The following is a 22,857-nucleotide window of genomic DNA, read 5'->3' on the forward strand; positions in this document are numbered from 1 at the left end:
CAGCCTAGCTGTTTCCCCTCCCCACCCTGGCAATTGTGTAAAACTGTCACCTAGTCTGGGTATTCACTTTCTTTTGTCACCAAATAACTTTAGATACTTAGGAACTAACAATCATTGTACAAGGCTACATCTGACAGTGGAATTTCCTTCCTCCATTCCAAATGATTCCTCCCCTTCCTGTTCCCTTTCATCCGTGATAAGATACAGTCTCAAGGATTTATAGATTCTGTTCCCCCAGGGAAAGATGTTATTCAAGAATTATTCTGGTGCCAATGAAAAAAAGTTACCTGGAGGCATTTCCTGGAGCTTACTATTTTAAATATTCTGATCAAAATTCCACAATTTAAAATGCTTTCTCCACAGTCTGTTTTACCCCTCATTCTACCTCACTGCTTTTATGCAAATTTGGATTTAAAAGATGGTTACCATCACATTACAAATATCAAATATTTCAGATGCATTTTGCATTTTACTGTGTCTGGTCTGGATTTTCAGTTTTCAGTATTGCCATATGGTTTATCTAGAGTTCCAAGAGTGTTTACAAAAGGCCTGGCTCCTGTAATAGCCAACTGCAGGTTGCAGGGCATTCCCTTTATCCTACATTTAACAGCGAGATGTATTTTCTCATTCCATCCCACAGGATACTGTTTATGGGGTGTCTTCTGGATAAAAAAAAAACTTATGCTGACCTTTTTTCCTCATGACAAAGTGAAATGCTACAGGGAGCATTTTCTGGTATCTTCCAAACAGACTCTGGAATCAGCCAGCGAGTTTATCATAAGCTAGATTTAATAACCTCTATAGTTCTCATGTTTTGTTTTGACATACTTCATATGAGGAAGACTCAGTGGTTTGTCAAATCAGTCTGGACTCTGTACCAGCACTTCTCATTTCAAATTCCATTGGTGGAGTTTGTGACAAGGCAGTTACTCTGGTGGGTGAATCAGTTGTGTCACATCTCAGGTCTTCCTTTCTCTGTCCCAGACCCAACTCACTCTGTAACCACTGATACATCAGGCCTTGCTTAGGAAGCTGTGTTTGAGGGCATGAATGTACAAGGGCTCAGAACAAGCAAGACAAATTATAACACATAAAGGACAAAGAAATAATGGTTCTAATAAATGCTATCAAATTTCTACACATTCTTTAGACCCCAATCCCTTAGCTAGTAATTGCAGACAATACTACAGTGACGTGACATATAAACATACAAAGTGGCGAGGTCCTACCTCCTTTGCAGGCTAGATAAAACATTGTTGCACATAAGCCGAGCAAGACTAAAACAGATCATCTGAAATAGAATATGAACCTAGAGATTTCCATGAATTGATCTATCAGTGGGGAATTTCTCCAGTAGATCTGTTTGCCACCAGCCACAACAGACAGTTAAAGAAATTCTGCTCCAGGACTCCTTGCAATTAACCCTGAAAGACAGATGCCTTTTCATTCCCATGGCCAGGGATGTTTCTTTATGCTTTTTTTCCCTTTCCTATGATAACCACGGTTCTTCTGACGATACAAGAGGACTCCCCAAAGATAACTGTGGTCGCTCCCTTTTGGCCCAGGCAACAGAGTTTTCCCTTCTTTGAAAATGGCCAAGGGAAATTACACAAGCCTCCTCAGAGAATAGACTTACTTACACAGGACAGAGCTGCTTAATACATCCCAGCCTTCAGCTTCTTCAGTTTACTGCCCAGATGATAGAATCTTATTTCCTTTTATACACCTTTTTTCTGGTGGCATAAAGCAGGTATTACTAGAAAATTGGATCTGTAAGTGGAAAGGATTTTACAGTTGATGCCAAACCAAGAAGCATAACACTTTTAAGGCCCAGACTCCTGTGATTCTTCAGCATTTGTTTGAATTATTATTGTGTTGCCTCTCTTACTCTTCTGCCAAGATTTATACCTTGGCTATATCTACTTCTCTGTCCTTAGACCCCCCCCCCCCACAACCTTTCTACAACCTCAGAACTGAAGCAGTTTTTGGAAGGGTGTTTACATATCCACCCACCTAGAAGGCAGCCAACTGCTTCCTGGGATCTTATTGTTTTCTGATAAACTGTTTCCTGTTGAACCAACTCATGAGAATGATTTGAAGATTTTCTTTTGCAAAACAGTATTACTTACAACTCTGACTTCTGCAGGAAGAGTATCTGAGTTACAAACTCTTATGGTGAGTCACCCCTATCTCATTTTTCACAAAGATAGTGTTACACTGAGAACAAGTTCTTCATTTATTCCTCAGTCATTGTACAATTCACACTAAGCCAGGCTACCCCTTTCCATGTTTCTTTCCAGAACTTAAAAATGAGTAAGAAATAACTGTACATACTCTAGATGTCCATAGGCAATGCAAATGCTACATTGACAGAACAAAAACCTTCAATTTGCCGATTAGTTATTTATGCCCCTATGATGATAAGAAAAAATGGAAAATTAGTGCCTAAACAGATAACTTCCTAGTAGCTGTCCCATGCCATAGTTTTGTGTTATTCTCAACATAGCAACACACTTCCAGACAAAGTCAAGGCCCACTCTGCCAGGGCTCTGACTTCATATATGGCTTTTTGAAAAGGGGTGGGCTCCAGAAATATTCTACAGGCAGCAACTTGGTCGTCTGTACACACCTTTGTCAACACCACAGAGTAAACTCTTTCTCTGTGTCCTGAATGGTGTTTGCTAAGACAATTCTTCATGGGCTCCTGGACTTTGATACATCTTCAACCTCCCTTGGTTTCTATGCTATTGTATTTGTTCCATATAGCCTACGCTTCTGCAGTAGTGATCTAATGATGAACATAGCTTCACAGAATCATAGGAGATTACTAGGCTAATGACTCAAGAGTCCTTACATTCCTAGCCAGTTTTACACAAATGTTGCCCACTTTTCTATCCCTAGGGGAAAGATAATGGTCAGTGCTATACAACTGTGTAGGTAAACTTACCATAGCAGTAAATGTTTGAATAGGTTGCTGCTGCAGTAACAGCATCCTCTCTTTACCCTCCTGTTTTTGTTATTTTTATTCCAGGATGTGAGATTTTGGTTAGTATTGATACTATTTGGTAGAGAGCTAGCTTTCATCTTCTGTGGCAAGAAAGCTTTGAAGTTTTGGAGACCTAGCCACTAAATTAGCCATTATGCCAGACAGTGGCTAGGGTCCATGGAAGGTTCCCTAAAGCTGTGGAAGTAGCTGCAGGATACTGTTTTACATAAACAGACAAACAGTACTGTGGTTCAGCTCTGTGGATTATTGTAATGTCCGGACTTCTTACAGACTGTTGCAAATACAATACTTGTATACCACTGCTTAAAATGTATAAGAATACACCAGATAGTCTTGGTTTATTTTAGTCCAATCTCTTCACATTTAAATTATTTAAGGCACTATAGCAAAAAATGTCCATATATGTCCATAATGATGAACTGAATGATGAATTCAATAAATGCCCATTTAGACAGAGCTTCCCTGTGCCTGGCTTGGACACCTGTGCATACAAGACTAGGATTGTTTCTAAAATCACCTGGACTTAGTGAACTTATTTTCAAGGACCCCTGATACTGTAGGAATTCCGACTTTTGTTCTAAAGCATTTGTTACTACTCTTCAGCTCAAAATTAGTTCATTTACAATAAGATGGTTCTTTTGCACTCTGGTGGGAGCAGAGCTGAATTCAACCCATCCAAGCTGGAAAATGCTGGTTGAAAGTTTATTGTGTTTTCATCTGATTGGCCTGAGGGATTATCTGTGTAAAAGTCTTTCATCCTGCTGGTATAAAATAATTACATTTTCGTGATATTGTGCTAATTTATTCAGTGCTTCCTTATGCCTGGATTGGGAACCTGTAACTACAATACTTTTATTGGTCTAAAACTATCTGAACCTACAAAGCTGATATAAGTATTTTTTGCACTTGCTGTAAGTGTCTCAGTGCTATTCAACACTTCTGTGCTGCATTTATTAAGTTGGTTGAATTTATCAGTATTTTCAGCCTGCATTTGTTTAAGAAACATCATCTGTTTGTCACTATACTTCTCTTAGGTTGTTTTAACAGTATTCTAATATTTCCTAACATTCTCTGGTACTGCAAAAGCTGTTCCAAGTTTGCCAATGTTCTCTTGAGTCTGCCAAAATATGTTTAAGTTTTGCAAAGTTTTTCTGTGTTGTTGTAGTACTCTTACATTGTGCACTTTCTTTTGTAGTTTGTTGAACATTCCTCTGGATTAGTTAACGTATTTTCAAGGACTCCTGATAATGCAGTAATTTTGACTTTTGTTGTAAAGCATTTGTTACTGCACTTGAGCTCAAAACCAGTTCATTCAACACTAACAGGGTTTTTGCACTGTAGAGAAGAAGCTAACTCCAACCCATCTACTTTGGAAACTGCTGGTGGAAAGTTTGTTTTTATCTGATTGACCTGGGGTATTAACTGTGTAAAAGTCTTTCATCCTGCTGGTATAAATGCTGAGCAGATGTGGTTGTATATATGCAAACATGTCCAATTTAAAATCTTCTATAGGAAATGCTCTCCTTAGTCTCCCACTGTTGAGAGCTACTCAAATAGCTGCCAGTTTGTGCAGAGGGCAGTACCACTGTAGGTCAGCTAACTGGAGTGGCTGAACATCTGGCAACTTTTGCCAGAGGTCTGGAGAGATTCTGCTGAAATCCAAAACATCCACTCCTTAAACTTGAAAAAAAAATAAGTACCTTATGAGTTTCCTTTAAACATTGCTGACTGTATTTTATCATTTTGATGACTCATTTTACAGATTTTAACTGTATTTCTCTGCACTTTAAAAAAACTGTTCTATTGCTTTAAGTAGGTAGTACTTAGCTTAGACTAGATTCATATTTGTTGGCTCTACTGAGCACTATTCCAGCCATCTTACATTAGGAGGGCCCTGCATGCAGCCTTATGGCAGAAGTGTGTATTCTGCACCTCACCTGAGTTAGAGATCACTGAAGGAAAACTCATTGTGTGCTTTCCAGTTTAGCTTAAAAGGGCTTAATTTCACATGTACTTAAGCCTAGTGTTTGCATGTAGTTGTACACTGTGCAATGGGGATCAGTGGTGCCTGTATAGACACAAGCACCGTGAAAGACAATTTTCCCCTAGACATCTGTTAGTGCAGCCTCCCAAACTTTTTTTTTTTTTTTTTTTTTTTTTTTAGGTTCATAGGTTAGTACTAGGCTAATTGCCCCTTGTGGGCCATTTTAAGCCTAGCCAATTACCCCACATGAGAATCAAACCCTGCACCTTGTGTTTGCCAGGTAAATACCGTAACCATTATGCCATACTTCCCTGCTGCACTGTGGAAAATTTAGTTGTGCACTGAGAAGAGTTGCCATAGTTTTCACCCCTAGCCTTCAATAGAATAAACACCTTTCTTAATCCTAGAGCAAAATCTGGTCAAACTAGCCCACTCCCCAGTAGTAGTTATGGTAAGAACCTGCCATATTGGATGGTTAGTATCCAACCATTTCTGCAGCTGGCCTGATTGACAAGGGAATCCTGAGCCAATCTAATAATTCCCTTATGTAAACTGGCAGCAATCCTAAAACAAAAAAAATGCAATATGTGAGAGCTATAATTTCAGTATAAATTTGGAATCAGTTATCTCAGATAACAAAAAATGGATAGCAAACAAGCTGTCAGTACTCACACACACATCACTTGTCACACAAAACAAGGTCACAACACATAAACACACATATGCGGAGGTACTCATTAGTAGCCTACCAAAAGATCAGAGACCTCCCAAGCACAAACCACTTGCACACACTGCAAAGCAAATAAAATCCACTACACATAACAAAACACACACACACAGCAGTATTTCATCAAATAAGCATGTAAGGCAAAACACCTCAAAAACAAATATCCTGATCATCAGTGCCTACATAGTTAGATACACAGATGACCCCCTCATTAGTCTGGACAAGGAGAAGGTCACAGTCATCTGCCTGTCAGGTGTGAGGATCCATCAAATGTCACATGCACTCAAGTCACTTAACAACAATTACCATGATATCTCTGCCATAGTAGATGCTGGGGTGGATGATTTGAGACATGGACCACATTTGCAAAAAGGTTGGATGGGACAAATTAACAAAGTTTCTGTATGCAGATGATGTGGCATTACAGAGTGACTCTGAACAAGAACTACTGCAAAGCACAGGGGAATGTAATGCAAAAATGAAGGCACACAGCTTAAAAGTGAATACAAATAAGACAGTCGTAATAGCAGCAAATGTGGGATATCAGAAGAAGCTGAGAACTGAAATAAAAGGGAAAACAGTAGAACAGGTTAGAAGCTTCAAGTATCTGGGACAGTTTGTTGAGGAGAAGGGAAGTCTAAATGAGGAAGTCAAAACTAGAACTGGAGGGTCTACAGCTAACTGTCACAGAGTGTCAGGGGTAGTGCATGACAGAAGACTGCCAAAGAAGTTGAAAAGTAAGGTATACAAAACAGTGCACAGAAATCTGGTCACTAAAGGCAGAGCAGATGAGGAAGCTAGAGGTGATAAAGATTAAGTTCCTGAGATAAGTGGTAAGATGCGCGCTGTCGGCAGAGAAAGAAATTATGACATCAGAGCAGAAGCAATCAACTCCAATTGCAGAAAAGGGCAAAGAGAACAGTTTGCAGTGGTCCTAGTGCATGTGTAGAAGAGCAGAAGACAGTCTGCTGAAGAAGATTTGGGACATAGAGAAATAATGCAAGTGGGAATGAGGGTGGCCAGCAAAGATGTGGATGGACTGTATGAGGGAAGACCTGTGAAAATCATGCATGGCTGAAGAAAGTAAAAGAGTAGCGTTGAATTGAGAGAGGTGGCACCAACTGAAACAACACCCCTACCCTATGTAGAAAATAGGAAGAATAAGGCTGATGATAATGGATGATGGTGATATACAGTTCCGCCTATCTTTTGTCTGCATTCACCTAAAACCTATTTGAATTAGGTGCATATATGGAGTATTTGTTCACCCCTTCTTGAATGTACCACTTTTTCTGCTCCATGATATCTGAATTAACTGTATTTCAGGGGCTCATTGTTGCAGCTTGAAAACCTAATGAAGTTTATAAATGCTAAAATAAGTAGATCTGACTGAAAGGAGTTGCTAATCAGCCATTAAAATGTAATAACATAATTTTACAGTTTCAGCTCTGTCACTGAAATTTCTTCAGAGCAAGAAAGAAGAAATGAAGAACAATTTAAAGAACTTAAAAACTGTGATCATCAACTTGACTTATTATAGTAAGATGATATAATAAGACTACTGGTACAATGCAAAATAGTAACTGTGTCGTGAGTATAATAGAACATATGCAGAAAGCTAAAAATTCATAGTAAGCAAGAAATGGCATAAAATAAATAATTATAAAGACCCATTAAAGGTCATTTTAAAAGTTTTAGCCTTTAATCTTTTAAGGTTGAGTGAGGACAAGTTGCATAGAGATGTAGATTCCACTGAGGCCTTACAGTCTATATACATATATATATATATATATATATATATATATATATATATATATATATACATTGGTTTTCATTGTAACTGCTCAGTCCAATATAACTTGTAACAGAGAAAACTAATTAAAAACAACTGAAATGTTATGTTTCACCAATAGTTTTGTTCAGATGTGCTAAACTGAAATGTGGACCAATGGAAATAAACCTTCAACAGAAGCAAAATCAGAAAGACTCAATCCATTAGATTTGTTGGACTAGAGAGTTTACCTTTTGATGGCATTTTTCCACTACAGAGCATTTGAAAAAATAATCCATTTTTCAAATGAATATTGACACTTTTGCCAACACCACTGTCCAACTCAGAATGGTCCATCAAAAATTTTCAAGTATTAGCTAACATGTCTATGTTTCATTATCACAAGACAATGCTTTCCAGAAGGACCTCAAAGCTTTGCCTGCAAGAACCTTATAACGATAATAACACAGATGTGATTTTTGTCTCATTGCCTCATTTAACTCGTACTGATGAAAATGCAAACATTTGCAGTAGCAAAATCCAAAAGGAACATCTGATCACGAAAGTTATAGCAGATACAGAAAATAAATAGCTCCTCTTAAAAATTGTACAGAAATGTAAAGCACTAAAAATTAAGAGTTCAGTATGTGAGAGAATGGAACTTGAAGTTTTTTTTTTAATTTATGACAGCAAGTATATATGAATGTATGCATGCATACATGCATGTAGTCTACATGCACGTGTGTGTGTGTGTGTGTGTGTGTGTGTGTGTGTGTGTGTGTGTGTGTGTGTGTGTAGTTGTGTGCCTTATGTCCACATGCAGGAACATTTATGTATGGATATGAAAGCAAATAACATAGCCAAAGATCATCAATTATCAACAAAATCATTCTTACTTTTATATCTGAGATCTCAGTTTAAATATGATTTTCAACATTTAGTTTAAGTAGTACAAACAATAATTTCATAAAATAATTAGTGTTTTCACTTTGCAAGAAATCACAAAAGGTCGGTCCAATGTTATTTCACTAAAAATATAGAATACCTCATAATTTCATACTACGCTCTCAGTCTGCAGCCTATTACAAGCCTAGCCAATGACTAGAGGTCAGAATCAAACTCGGTACCTTGATTTTCTGAGGTAATGACCTTATCCATTATATCCACCCCTTCCTCCCTCAGAAAATATAATATCATTAACAATCTACATGTCTGGAATAAATATGAATATCAATACACATACATTCTGCATAAGAAAAAGCTAAGGAATATTTAGAAAATAATTTTATGAGAAATAAACTAGGATTTATCATATTACCAAAGGGCTAATTCATATGTGGAGTATTTCACAGGAAATGCAATCATCTGTAAACATAAATGAATGTCTTTAATAAAAAATCCATAATGGTATCATCACATGTTATAAAACTCAGCAAATGAGAATTTATTACTACTAAAGATAAACTCTAGCTCAGCATGATATTCTGCTTTTTTTACATTGTAGTATGGATGCTGTTTACAAGTGGCATTTATGGTATGTTTTATGATAATAATGTGCTTGTAGTTTATTGCTATTAGCAGGAAAACTTTAACATCCCTCTATAAAATCTTGTATCTGACACTTAAAACTGCTGATAAATCATTACAATTTAGTACACAGGGCCAAACAATGTTCTCAGTTTCTGTTTAAATCTAGCTCAATATCTTTAAAATTAACTGCACTGAAAGAATATATCATTTCTAGTGCAATTAGTAATGCTGTGACAGTATACATGTTACTAGTCTAAATTTGTTGAGCTCATTTGTTGTCATCTTTATTTATTTTACAGTTCAACACTAAAGCTGCAGTAAGCACTGAAATATTGAGGCACTCCCTGGAGAGCTGGATACCAACCAAGAATTTCAAGATGTTAATCATTATTGTACTTGACTGTGGTGTACATTATTTGACAGAATAATTTTCATACATAAATTGAATGCAGTGTTTAAGAATAATACCCCAAATCTTGCACTACAATAACAAAGACAGAGCAAGATAAACATGAGGATATATGACAAGTTAAGACTTGACAACTGTGACCATTCTCAAATCCCCCAAATTAAGCCTATCGACTCCCCTTTTCTGCTGTCACACAGGTAAACAATCTTCAAAAAGAATAAAACATGTGGTCCAAGATGCCCAAGTACATACTATGTATTCTTTGTTAAAAAAAATCCCTTAACAGTTTAGGGTCAAGAAGACATATCCATGAAGAAGCGTTTTAAAGGGAGGTAGTCAATACAGCATAACACGTGCTACTTGCTTTTCAGCCTGACTAAGCTTGAGGAATAGATTTAATAATATGAAAAAAGAAAGGTTTGAGAGACTGTTCAACTACCATCTCTCAGAAACTTTCCATTGATAAGTAGGCAGCCAATATCAATATGAGAACAGGAGGAAAGGTTTCATACCATCTTTTGATGAGACATTCAGAAAATCCATAAAGAACACTTGCATGAGTGGAAAAAATTGATGAGTTTTAAAAATAAAGTTCACACATCACAATGACTTCACGTGTTTTTTCCAATAACCTGAAAAGGTGATGTTAGAGATCCAATGACAAATTATGTCTATTATGCTCCTGACTACTGCCAGATGTTATTCTACTTAGCAAATAAAAGTTGGAAGCCCCCCCCAAAAAAAAAAAACAACAAAGACTCCATAGAGATTCACTAGTGTGAACCTGCTGATTAGCAGAGGTGAGTACCGTCCTTGTGGATACAGATGAAAACCATGTTTGAAACTAGGCTGGTCCATCTTAACCAAAAATGCACTCACCTTATAGGAAAATGAGAAAGCTAAAACAAATGAACAACAAAATAAAACTGAAATAAAATAAAATGCTTGCAGTTAGTAAATTCCTTGTTTACTTTAATATGAGTATAACAAGGGATGCATTGATAATCTGAAATACAATTCCTCAGGATATGCAGTTCAGGAATTACGTACATTGTATCACAGAGAGCAGCATTGTCACCTCACAGGTAGATGTTCTCTTCCCAGCATGTGCCTTTAGACAGTATCTGCCTGTCCTGCCTATTTTCATGTAGGTGTTCTCTGGGCACTCATGTTTCTTTCCACATCTTAAAGGCATGCATTAGGTGGACTGGTGATTGTAAATTGTCTGTAGGTTTGCGCCTGTACAGTGTGTGTGTGATAAAGATCAATGGATCAGCAGTCTAATTCCATTTTTATATACCTAAAATATTCTGCTGACGGCATCAGCCACTCACAAGGACACAACAGGAGTTGGGCAGGACTCAACAGCAGTGGATGGATAGAAACTCTGGCTTCTTTTACCACAAAAATATGTTTTTCTGATCATGAAGTATGCCAGTTAAGCTCTGGATCACTCAAGTGGGTTCAAGTCCTCAAGCTTAATGATATAAAAATTACCTTGACTTTAGGCTCATAAGTATGAAAATCATGCTTCTGACCTTTTGATCTTCTAAAAGTTTCCTATATTTTGTGGTTTACCTACTGATCGCCAAATTGTAAGTATCTGTGCAACTCAATCTCTGGCTTTTATTGCATGGAAAAGTCTGAGCAATCAAATGAGAAAAAAAGACTAATCAAGAAAAAAAACTTTGGTACATAATACTTAATGTTTTACATATATTCAGGGAGTTAGTGCATATGCGGAATATATCCCTTCTTCTGTATTGCTTCTTATGGGTTTCAGTCTTCTGGAGGATATCTTGGCCTTAATAGACAGCCTGTAGATGCAGATAAAGTTCATCAGACACCCTGTGGAAGTTCAAGCTCTCATTATGGTAATACAAGGTGATATTGCAATGTCCATAACTAAACTTTCCTTGACGGGTTTATTACAAGGTGATATTGCAATGTCCATAACTAAACTTTCCTTGACGGGTTTCACATCTCACATTGTACATATCTACTACATTTGATTTAGTATTCCACTCACCATACAGGAAGTTTTGATTTAAGTCATGATTGCAGCATATAGACCACTGCATGACTAAAAAATTCTGCAAGTTGTCATACATGTACACCTGCAGATATCAAGAGTTATGTTACAGCAGTCACAACTGTATCATTACAAACAAAAATGTGAAATTCAACAAAAAATGTCAGTGAGTATTATGTATGTGTTACAGAATATTCATGAAACGTGTTTAAGTATGCAGACTGACCATGTGGAATATTGCAAAATACCAATGGCCAAAGCTGCAACCTAATAACACACTAGTTGAACCTTTGATGTGATGAAATAAAAATGAAAAGCAATTTTTGCAGTGGATCAAGCCCTCACTTACTTATGTATGGATTCATCAGATGACTTACAGTGACTACACAAACAGAGGAGTACAACTGGAAAAGGAAATCATAATATTATTTTGTACATAGAAATCAATGCATTAGGATAAATTCAGTACATATTGATTTTAACTTGAAAAGCAGCAGTGTTAACAAGGGCATGGTGATATTATTTATAGTGATACAACAGAAGGAAAGTGCCTCATTCAGTTACAGTTAATGCTAATATGGTACTGCATGCAGGTCATGGCCCTTGTAGCACTTTCTTCCTTTTGACACAGTGTGTAGTCCACACAATACTATTATAGTCATGCACACAAACTTGGGTAAACCCTTTTTATGTTCCTTTACAGTGGTATTATATCTCATTTTACCACACAGTACTGTAGCCTGCATCTTTTCCTGTGCAGTAGTACATTATATGTTAACATGCCTGAGATTAGTCTGTGGTTTCCAGCTGCTGCTCCAATGGAGCAGGGTGTTACTCCCCTATCTGCTCACTATAAAACTATTAAGATTTGACTGTATCCCAATCCAAGTCTTGTTTTGTTTGTCCTGAAATCCAGGTGCCTGCATTACAGGAAGGATATCACAAGCTGCCTTCAATGAGTGGATATCTAGTATTCTTGTTAAATAGTGTGGAAACAAGGATTACACCACACCTCTGGAGCAAGTATTATACTGAGGCCAATGAGAATATCCTTCACTGAAATGTTATAGCCCCCAAATTTTCTTAGTGAGAAACCTTTGTTCTTTCTGTTAGTGTACAATTTGATTTATGAGGAAAGTTCACAAAGCTGCACTGCACTGTACTCTATTTACTGGACAAGCCTATGCTGTATACAGTTGTATGTTTATTTCTTTGGGTCACCATGATATTTCTTTTACCTGTTCACAGTGAAGACTTTTTTACTAGTTCTACTGTTTCCTTTATGTGTCTTTTAACAGTGATCCTTTAGAAAAGATGATGGATATGTGACCATCAATTTGGTAATCAAAGTTCACAGTGATCTTCCCAAAATATATGTGCTGCATTTCTTTATGTTGAAAATATGTCTGAAATCAGATTAGACACTGTTGTTTCTTCTCAGAGCAGAAGTTTCTTGTTAAAAAAGGCAGGAATTGAACAATGTATATAATATTGCTTAAGTTATATATTATATAGCAATATATATGAAGTTCAATGTTTGTTACTATAGTTTGATTACTTTTATATGACTGCAAATTGGCCTATGTCACAAGTGAAAATTCAATAAAGGTGTTGGGAAAAAAAGCTGATTATACCAAATTTTCTATTTTAAATGTATGCAAATGAACACATCCAAAACATATAGATTGCCACACCTCTAACAGCCAACATACATTCTTATATTTCAGAGAATTTTCTGAAAAATCAAGTTCAAATGCAAAAGCCAAACAAATTCAAATATTTTGTGAACAATAAATGCCATTATGAATATATCAACAATAATGCAATTATATGCTGCTAGTCAATACTGCAATGTATTATAATGCTTATAAATCAAGAATTATGTTTTTCTATGAAATTTAAAAAACAATTTTTTAATATCTTGAAACTGCGCAATCTAGACATTCCCAGGATTCACGAAACTTGCGCCAGGCACAGGAGTAGCGTTGGTGTTCCAACACCAAATATGGCCACCGTGCGATGTTGGTACAAGTGTTTTCATGTGCACTACCTGTGTATGCTACGCCGGCACAGCTCTCGGCTCCTGTATGCTAATCACCCCATTTGCAGCAATGTAGCATGCAAATGAGGGTAGTTAGCAATCCAGGAAGTGGTGCTGGCATAGTGTAAGCATGCAGAAATGTAAACCATAAACAACAGTTTACATTACTGCAAACATAAAATCAGAGCCATGTCAGCTGGCCAAACACATGTATTATATTGTTAATATATGCCAATGGCTAAATATATAGCCATTGGCATAAAAAAATGTGCAAAATGTAAAATTAACATTATTATTTTTTCTCGCGCTATCGCAAAGTTTAAAGCATAGGGCAGCGGCACGCAAACGGGATCGTAAGAAAAATAGAAAAAAAGAAAATAAAACTGTAATGTAACACATATCATGATTTCCCCATAATAGTCAGTGGCAGGCATGTTACACCACACCATGGTGCAAGAGTTGCTAAGGGGCTGTGTTAGTGTTATGCGCGGTTTCTAGGAATTAGTAGGCGATCTACTGCAAATGAGAGTAGTTATACTGAATCACAGATTCCCCCCTGGTGTAAGGATACACCTCACAGCAAAGTGTTATAACACCGAGGTGTGACCATGAGATAAAGATGACAACAAGAGAGGGGTGTGTCACCTTAGCTGTAAGCACATTGGAGCAATGCCAATCCGGTTTGCCCGTAGCTAAGCAAAGCTAAAGGAAAGGGGTGCGTTTAACTGGCTTTAGCTTTGGCTAACTGAGAGCACACAAGGTAACCGAGTATGCATGTGAACAGAGATTAAAACGTGCTTAAACCCGGTAAACGGGTATGCGAGGCGCACCAGAGTTGAAACAGGAAGGATATATGAAAAAATTAAGGAAATGCCGCAGCAGGGAAATTGGAGTACAAATGAGCAATTAACACCTAGGAACCTACAGTGGGCCATTGACAACAGCTAACAAGGCTGCTAGCAGCTACCCGCAGAACAGGAAAGGGGAGGGGTTGTACTGCAAAGAAAACAGTAAAGTGTCACAGCAGGACAAAGTAGAATTGCATTATATCAGCTACATAACACACGTTGCAATACACGACTGGGTAAGGAAAGTACAAGACAATAAAGCTGGCAGGTGGATGCATGCCTGACAATGGGAGGGGAATTAAAGGGAAACAGATGAATCAAGTCAGGCAAGCATAACTCCACACTACAGCCCCCACACTTGCAGTAATCAATGTAAAACCCATAAGTAAGATACCTTTCAGCTGGAACTTCTCACACACAGCCAATTACATCAGCAGCATCTATAGCACAATAGTATAAAGAGTGAAAGCATCTCACACACACTTGTGTTTTCCCATACACACTGCACCATTGATGTATACAAATGGGGAAGTTTAATATATACATGTTAGGGGCTGTCATTGCTTTGATCCACCAGCATGTGATGGAGACTGAAGGTGGTGAGGAGGATGATGCTGACAACCACCACAGGCACCAGAGGAGGAGAAGAGTGTTCAGACTCAGGGTAACCTGCCAGGGGCTACATGATCTGGAGATAGTAGAACGTTACAGGGTGGACCGGGACACCCTACAGCAACTTTTGGAGCTGTGCCGGCCACACCTCAGAGCCAGAACAAACAGAGGGGAACCCATCCCAGTGGATATCAAGGTATGTGTAAGCCTGAGAATACTAGCCCCAGGTACCTTTCAAAGGCCAACTGGGGATATCATGGGGATCTCACAGGCATCAGCATCCAGGGTACTCCACCAGTTCCTGGATGCCATGTTACCACATGCCAGTGAGCACATATACTTCACCCAAATGCAGGAGGAGTTGGCCAGCAATATGCGTCTCTTCCACAGTGTGGCAGAATACCCAGAAGTACTGGGTGCAATAGACTGCATGCACATACACGTCAAGGCACCACCCGGTGAGCAGGGTAGGTGCTACATGAAATGCAAGGGATACCGCTTCATCAACTGCCAAGTTGTGGGCAATGCCCAGGGCATTATCATGGATGTATGTGTTGGCAGCCCTTGAAGCTAACACGACTCCCACATCTGGCATGTCTCACAGCTGTATCGGGGGGACATCCCATATGGCCATCTGGTGGGGGATGCTGGCTATGCACTAGAACCGTGGATGATGTCACCCATCAGAAATGCACACAGACCCATGCAAGAACACCATAATGAGGCACATGCACAAACCAGAATCATCATAGAGCATGTGTTTGGGATGCTCAAATCACGGTTCCATTGCTTGGACATATCCGGTGGAGCCTTGCAGTCCTCTCCAGCCACATGTGCCCACATCTTCATAGTATGTGCCATGCTACACAATATGATCCTGCGGAAACAACTGCAGAAGGGACAGAATGGTGAAGGTCTTCACAGCTCACCACCATTGCCAAGGACCACACAGGCACAGAGAGACTCAGACTATGAGCCCACTAAGCCAGCCCTTGTAGGCAGACAGATGTGTGCCCAGTATGCCCATGCCTTGGCAAGGAGGGAACGTATAGTGCACACACTGACAGTGTAGGCACCTAGGGACTGACACCTTTCTCCACCTGCACACACAGTAAAAATGGATGGCACACACACAAGACTACCTGTAAATTGTCATGTATAGGCAGTCTACTGTGTGCATCCAACACAGGCAGCCCGCAACTATTGCACACACAACTGCTATTAGCACAAGGTAAGTCAACACCTGAACAGTAAATTAAGCTATCAGCATGTACTGCTACTGTATGTATAGGTTCATAGGTAGGTACCAGGCTAATTGCCCGAGATCATTCATATGCCTAGCCAGAATGTGTCAGCTTTTGCCACCCCGTTGATTAATTAGCTGTCCCTCTGTCGAGCAGAGCCAATGGTGGGATCCCTGGGGTGCATCTACCATTCCCCATCCACTCTTTAAGGTTTCTCTTGAAGAGTGTCAGTGAGGGGCTATGCCTAATGTAGTTAGATATTTTATTTTATATTCTCCCCTTTCATTTCTTATATTATTACAAGAGTATGTGAAGCTCAGTGGGTTTTCATGCCATTGCCCTTTGCTTAGCCTAGCTTACACATAGAAATCATCTAAATAGAAAAATAGGCAGAAGCAATGTTAATGTCAATAGTGTAATGGTTTGAGCATTTGCATAGTATCTATGCATTTGTGGTTCAAATCCCATTAAAGTCAGAGATGTTTTTTATGTTAAAAAGGATACCTTAACCACAGTTTGCATATTTAGGTAGCAATCTTCAATTTAATAAACATTTGAAACACCCATATAAACCCATGTGTGCCCGAGAGTTAAGTCAACAGAGATTGTAATGTTATGTAAGCACATAGTGAGATGTTACTACACTTAAGTATATATATCCTGAGTAGTTAGCAGAAGTGACCGTATTTGCGTGCACAGGTTATATGCTTTTAATTTCATTTAACCATGTTTAACTGCTGCCTTAATGTCACACAATCACTTTTAAACATGCTTACAACAGCCGTATTCTGGCCTAATAAATGCTAGACCATCGCAGGTCTTGAACCCTGGACCATACACACCATAGTCACTAGACTTACCACTAAGCCATCTGAGCTATATACATATTTCATGGGTTTTAGAATACACCTTTTACTACAGGCATTCCACAGTACTGGCAACAAATGGGACAGTCACTTTGTGTACATATGTACAGTACATTGTAATGTACTGTAGTTTGTGAATCAACATATACAAGTCTATATATGTATAACTGTTAAAAACTAATACTATATATATATATATATATATATATATATACGTCAGTGATGTGTGCACATAGATATGAATATATATATATATATATATATATATATATATATATATATATATATATATATATATATATATATATATACACAGACACATCTATAGCCATATATATGAACATCTATGAGCACACTTTGTGACACAGAAGGAATCCAAAGGAATTGAAGTGTACACAAAACACAAGCAGCTCTGGTATTATAACAAGTAATATTAACTTAATTCACCATAGAAGGGATGGCTGTTGTGTATGTGGAGTTTGGGGTGGGGGAGGAATGATGGGTAATGTAATTATGCATCAAGGAGAGCCTGGGTTGGATGTTCAATAAGTGAACTGGAGGTGTATACATGGAATATGGAGACAATAAAAAAAGACACAAAACCAGAACCATGCACATCCCTAATACACCCTGTCAGGTCACATTGTAGCACATAATTCCATAAACATATACATTAACATGTATTATACATATGTACACCAACTGATTGTCACATTTGTGTTCAGTAGTGAGGAATGCTTGTAGTAGAAGGTATATCCTAAAAACCTTAACATTTGTACATATCTCAGATGCCTTAGTGGTAAAGTCAGTGACTGTGGTGTTCATGGTCCAGGGTGCAAGGGCTGCTTATTTTTATGAGGGTTGGGATAAGGGCTGTTGGCTGCAGGTTGATTAAGGCACTTTTAAGCAGTTTTAAGTGGGTTTGCGTGGGTTTGCATGATGGTAAGTTTTGCTTAAACATGGTTAAATGGATAAGCACTTCGCAGGTGTAACCTTCGCTTACCGTCATGGAGAACACAGGCAAACTAGCCTACAACTGCTTAAATGTGCATTACTCACCCTTTCCCTAGCAGTGCCTGCACTGAGAAGTAAAATAATAACTACTTCCAGGATTAGAACCCACAACAATATACACCAACCTCAGAGAAACCTGCCACTAAGCTACCTGAGATGTACCTACGGCAACTGTTTTCAAACAGGTTAAAATACAAAAGGGAAGATTGTGTGGAAATAGGACAAACTGCCATCTACCCAATGAAAGCTGTATTTTATATATATATATATATATATATATATATATATATATATATATATATTATATATACATATGCCCATATATATATAGATAGATAGATACATGTCGATATATAGAGATATACATATATATAGATAAGTTAAAAACATCTACACATCTATGGAGGTACATATAAATGTATGCAATAATATATATTACCGGTACATGAAGATGTATATATATATATATATATATATATATATATGTATATATATATATATATATATATATATATATATATATATATATATATGTATATATATATATATATATATATATATATATATATATATATATATATATACATACATATATACATACATACATGTGTGTATACAGCATCTGAAGTGTTCAAATCTGAGTATAACATGGACCATAGCAATCACACATTCTGCCTCTCCAAACAATATGAACATAACATATGAAGAGTATATGCCAATACACTATTACAAATATGTCATACAGACATGAGCCAAATAGGGTTAGTCACCAACACAACTACAATGACTGCAAATATCCATGACAGAAATACACAGACATCTTCTATTTAGCAAACCTTTATTACATTCCACTGTATGGCCAAACAGATTCAAGGACTAACATTACCTGCATGCAATACAGGAAGCATTTAACAGTGCCTTAATGAATCAGCCTGCAATTACCATAGCATTAATCCACTAAGGGATAGGTGTTCTCACAGGGAAAGAACCCCCGCACACATATAGAATATGTATAAAAGCAGTGTCTACACACCTGCATCTGCTATGTACACCCACCATCTCCCCCACACCCAAACTAACTACACCAATACATACTGTCATACTATTACCAATTATTCACCCACTGTACGATATCTGCTGAAACCTTGACATACCTAGACAGAGTCACACTAACATGGCCCTATGTGAAATAGTTGCTGTTATACAATGGAACAGCTGCTGATGTTACAGGGTTTGTTTGAACGAATCATGTTTCAGAGAGTTGAAAAGTAATTACACCAGGATGTGTTACCATTTACTGATTATCAGCACAGTATGATACACATTAACACCAAACTAAAGATGTCTGATGAGCACACTGTAAACCCTATAACTTTATATGCATAGCCATACAGTCTTGAGCTGGTCAAACAACCTGGCCAGACTGAAACATATGCAGAAGTATTAGGTACAGACAAACCCTGCCCAAGTAGCAATGTTCAGAAATATAACAACAGTACTCACATGTAGACCAAAACTTCTAGACATTCCACAAAATATAGTTGAGTTTGTCTCCATACAGCTGTTGCAATAGATTTCAGACCACACTTCCAGGCTGTCTTCCTCACAAGTAAGGCAAAGGGACAACGCCCAATTGGAGTACTCAATTATACTCCAATGTTGCCAAGATATTGGCTAATGGAGTATTTACACAGCTGATGTGCATGTAATTAACTACTTTGGGACACCAATTGGTGATCAGCATAGCACATGGTACTGATCTCTAACTGTAACGTGTCACACATTCAAACCTTCTGTATATACCTGCAGAACATTACAAAATACCCCAAAAAGAAATAAAACAAAGACCGAAATAAATAAAATAGCACTCAATAACACCTCCAATTACCAATAAGATATGTATAAATTGTAGTATGTCTGTGTATGCAGTACCTGTTCTGTAATAATTACAGTGTAATCAATGCATATAGTGGAAATAGCTATCTTGTAGTAATGTATTGTTGAGCAGTAGTTATGCCTGTAGTATTCTATGTGTTTACTGCTGTAGGTCACAAGGCAAACTCCTCATACACCGCAAGGGATGACATATTTGGGCTTGGAATTTATTAATTCTTTTCCAGCCACTGTCTGTGTCAGGGTTGGTCCAACAAGTATTTGCTATAACAGGGGATAGTATATGTTGATATATTGTAACAGTAGACATATGTATGGGTGTATTAGTAAGATGAACATGTCAAAGGTGGGTTTACTTTGCAAATATGATTTGCATTGTGGGATAATGTGCCAATAACTGTGTAATGTATGGTATCCTAGGCAGATCTGTTTCATCTGTATTCCATTTTACATAGCATTTGTGTTGTTATGCAAATGTTCATTATGTCTGTTGGCAATTAAAATACTCAATAACAGGATACATATGAATTGTATTCATCTGACACTTTAGCAGCATGATAGCAAAGACAATTGGAAGAGCTAGGTAACTATCCATGCACATAAGACATGTAATATCCACCTTTCCAGTATCGTTTGCAAGCAATAACAGCTGTGCATGTGTACATGTTATGCAAATGTGTTGTGACCCTTGTTACAGGGCTGGGCCAAATGGCTATGTACACACCTACATAGAGTGGATATTGAGAGTAGAGACCCACTGGTTGAACATTCATGTTTCTGTAGCCTAACCTCTGATTGCCAACCTATCAGCCGCTTGCAAATACTGTATGTAAGTTTGTGCACAGTACTGCTAATGAAACAAGTTGCATATCATCTTTAACTCCAGTGTGACATCTTCAGTAGGAGTGTAGGATGTAGGAGACTGCTGCTTATGTGTAATAGCTGCTTCATAGGTGATGGCTTACACTATTTGATTATATCCTGATCATGTTGATAGTGGCAGCAGAGTCTATTGATACTTGACTCTGTTTGGGAGTGGGTGTCCGTGCCCAACAGACCTCATGGTTCTGGTGGATATGTGTGTATATACCCAGAAAAGGATACAGACCCATTGACACTTGCATCATTTGTAATCAACTATCAGAATGTGATGTGCTCCTCAGATGAGGATTGCTGCTAAAGTTAGCTACTATGTTTCTGTAATAGCCAGTGTTTTCACGTCCATAACTCAAATATGTACTTGTGAGCATCACTGTCTAAAACATCTTCATAAGCAATAAGTAAACTAAATACAGTACTTGGTACTTGTAGTACTGAATGCTTATACAGGCATGTCCACTAGTCAGCTACTGGTGTTTAGTAATGTCAGCTATGTGTATGTGGCCTTCCTGGGGGAATGTAATCTCTATGCCATGTACAATGCCAAACCCACCTAACACCACACCCCACACATTGTCTGGGATGCAGCTACAGAGGCAAGCTGGAAGGCAGTCCAGTCTACAGCCATGACTGGACTGGACAGTCATGTGGTGTAGGTTAACACATGCATCTCATCACCACACTCAACACATACCCTTACCAGAACACAGTAAGGACACCCACATATACCACCAGAAGCACACACATTCACAGAGACTTCCAAGTATCTGGCCAAGCAAGGGACCTCCCAAGCTGGAATAGACAGACAACAAAATACACAAACTGTATGACATAGGTTGCAAAATTGTGCCACTCCTTAGAAGACATGGCCAGAAACATGCCCAACAGTATTCATATGCGAATGCAAAGTCCAGCACTATGTCACACACCAAGCTATACGAGGACAAACATATTGTCAGCTGCCTATCTGCCATGATTTAGCCGCATACCCATACACTCAGAACACCTTCTGAACTATACACATGGCTCTGGCATATTCCATGTTGTTGTGCAGGACCTGGGATGCTGTAGCCTGGACTGCATGGAAACACACATGTAGGAGCTGTCAGGTCTTGTAGCCCATTCAGGTATGTCCCATGGCTTGGGCAGCAGTCTTCCATTGCCCAGAATGACACTGCAGTACAGGGACAAAAGTATTGTATTCCCCAATTATCTAATGTACTGGTGTAATCCAAAGGGTATCCAGTATCTGTCTGCCTGGGATAATATGGTTGACAGACCATAATACTTTGCCAGACAGGTCCTGCACCTGTCACCCCTGGGAATCTGGATACTGACTAGGGCTCATGCTTCCCCTGTAATGCCTTCATCATGCAAGTTTCAAGTGACAATTCCACTGCTGTAACAGGGACAGCCAAGCAATAAACTGCATGTCTAGCTACTCAATGATACGTTTTGGAAACTCAATATGGACTCACTTACATCAATCCTTAACATGGATAACATATCTGTGCAGTGACTGAGATATGGCTCAAGGCTCCAGAGAGCACCCCTGCATGACCATGTTATAACACATACCTCACCTCTTGGCCATTACCCTTTATTGAAACGCACAGGCCACAGAGGTGTCCATATTCCTGAAGGATATGTACACCCCCAGGCTAGTTGTACTTGCGTAACTTCAGATGCATTATGCTGAGCAACTACCTCTTTGCAAAAGTGGAAACCAAATTGAATCTTCCTACAGATCACCCACCATGCCTCTGAATTCCCAACTGTCATATTGTGCTGTAATGGGGAAAAATAGGTTTGAGACTGAAAACCATAATAATGCCTACTCTCAACTATACCACTATTAACTGGGAAAACTCCTCATGTACCAACATCTGTGCTCAATGCATGTTGGATTTCATCACCACAATGACCTGGATCACTATAGTCACACAAACAGGGCTAACAGAATGCTACACATAGTCATTCTCCAAAGCCAATGTTATGCT

Source organism: Protopterus annectens, chromosome 1.part2 (genome assembly GCF_019279795.1).
Source record: "Protopterus annectens isolate FY-2018-M chromosome 1.part2, PAN1.0, whole genome shotgun sequence".
NCBI lineage: Eukaryota > Metazoa > Chordata > Ceratodontiformes > Protopteridae > Protopterus > Protopterus annectens.